The sequence below is a fragment of the Neomonachus schauinslandi genome, chromosome 12 (genome assembly GCF_002201575.2).
Source record: "Neomonachus schauinslandi chromosome 12, ASM220157v2, whole genome shotgun sequence".
NCBI lineage: Eukaryota > Metazoa > Chordata > Mammalia > Carnivora > Phocidae > Neomonachus > Neomonachus schauinslandi.
In genome coordinates, this window is record NC_058414.1 from 87,279,401 (window position 1) to 87,281,967 (window position 2,567).

The following is a 2,567-nucleotide window of genomic DNA, read 5'->3' on the forward strand; positions in this document are numbered from 1 at the left end:
TCAAATAAATAAATAAAATCTTTAAAAAAAAAAAAAAAGAATTATCAGATATTTCTTTTAGTTCACCCTTTCCTGACTCTGATTAAGTACTGCTTGTCATTAGAAATATTTTTAAACAACTTTCTTCATCTTTATAGTTTCACTACAGAAAAAAAAATTGGGTAGTTATTATAGATAAGGCTGGTATTCAGCTGATATGTGCCAGCAAGACTATCCTGGTTCTTAAAATATTGAAACACATCTCTTTGGATTGGTAGGTGGTCTCTTTTCTGAATCCTCTGTGCATGATGATTCATGGGAGCAAGAACCTTCACATAGACTGTACTAATAGTTAAATATTTAAAATATTATAACCCTCTAATGACTTCCCTTTTAAAAATATTAAAACCCCCTTAAATAACCCTTTTTCCCATGATCAAATTTGGATGTAACATGATTTGCTATTGGCTTCTGTCTGCCACTTAGCCCTATTCTCAACAGAAGCTGCTTAAATTTCTTTTCTTGGGGTTGGTGGGAGGGGATGGAAGGGGGGAACCTGAAGAAAAGGACAAGGCTGAGCAGGAAAAGGGAGTTAGTCCTCTCTAGAGCAGTGAGGAGGCAGAGAGTGGGATACTTTAATATTCACCAGCATCATCTAATCTTTTAAGAAGTTATTTTGAAATATTTTAGAAACACCAGAAGATATAAAAATAAGAGTTCCAATTTCAGACAACATGGAGGAGATGCACTTTCCCCTATTTCTTCCACTAAGTACAATCAAATCCTACAAATTGTATCTAAAATAAACATAAGAAGATTGAGAGGTAGAAGGAAGAAGGCAAGCCAGCTGGGGACCTTGGGACCTGAGTAGCAACACAGAGGTGAGTTCCCTGGGGTTTTTTTTTTTTTTTTTTTTGGCTCAGATATCCTGAACTGGGTGCTAGAGAAGCTATAACCTCAAAACATTAATGGTAAAGACCACACATCTCCAGCCAAAAGTTTGCACTGTCTAGCTAAAGGACTAGGAAAGGGGCAGCCTGGCAAGACAGAAAACATTTAGACAATAACTGCCTTGCTTTGGTCAGACACCGTAGACGAAACTGTGGCTCCATCCTTTCTCTCTACCCTGTCAGCCAAGGCTTTTCTGGCTATAATGAGGTTCCCTCCTTCTCCCTGCTGGGATAGTGTCCGAGAAGTTCTTGTGGAGAGCCAGGACCTGCAACACTCCCCAATATTAAGAGGAACCCCCTCCCACAGTGTCATTGAAGGCTACGTAGGGACCTGGACTTCCATTCCCAACCTGATAGTAATGAGACACTTCTTTCCCTTCCCATCAGGGTGGTGTCAGAGAAGGTCTTGTGGAGGTCCAGGACTTTCACCACTGACCTATCTTCTTGCAGTGTCAGTGGAGGCCAGGTGGGGAACAGAAAATTTAAATAAGATCCATATTCTTATAACATACTACCCCAAATGTCCAAGATATAGTTAAAAAAAAATTCATCAAGAATCAGGAAACTTTAACTTGAATGAGAAAAGATAATCAACATCTGAGCCAGGATGATGTCAGTGAAGGCCTAGAGGGGACCCTAAACTTCTACCCCACCCAGTATCAGTAAGGCATCATTCCCCCTTTTCCTACCCTAAGTGTCAAGAGAGGCCAAATGGAGAGTTTAGCTTTCCACCTCCACCTCCCCCACTAGCATGGTGTCGAAGAAAGTACACTAAGATTTAAATAAGACTGACTTTCACAATGTACTATCCCAAATGTCCAAGTTACAGTTTTTTAAAAAAAGAAAAACAAAACTCATCAAGAATCAGGAAGACTTCAACTTTAATGAGAAAAGATAATCAACATATACCAGTGCCAAGGTGAAACAGATGCTGGAGTGATCTGATGGATTTTAAAGCGGCTATCATAAAACTGATTCAAGAAGCAATTATAAACACAATTGAAAAAAAATGAAAAAGGCAGACAATCTCAGCAAAAGAAAAGAAAAGAAAAGAAAATCTTAGCAAATAAATAGAAGATATAAAGAAGAACCAAATGGAAATTTTATACCTGAACAATACAGTAACTCACTGGATGGACTCAGTAGTAAAATGGATAGGACAGAGCGGGGGAAAGTCGGTGAACTTGAAGACCAAGCAACTGAAATTGCCCAATCTGAACAACAGAAAGAAAATAGACTGAAAGACAAAATGAGCTCCAGGGACATGTAGGACTATATGGAAAGATCTGATGTTTATGTCATTAGCGATCCAGGAGAGCAAAAAAGAGTATGTGGCTGAAAAAGTATTCAAACAAATAATGACTGAAAATTCCCCAAATTTGGCAAAAGCCAAAAATCTACAAATTCAAGATGATGGAACCCAGACAGGAGAAACCCAAATAAATTTGTAACAAGACACACCATAATCGAACTTTTGAAAACTAAGGACAAAGAAAAATATCCTAAAGCAATGAGAGAGAAAACATCTTCATTATACAGAAATAACAAATCAAAGGATAATGGATTTTTTATCAGAAATCATGGTACCACCAGAAACCATGGAAGTAGATCAACATTTTCTAGTGCTAAAAGAAAAAA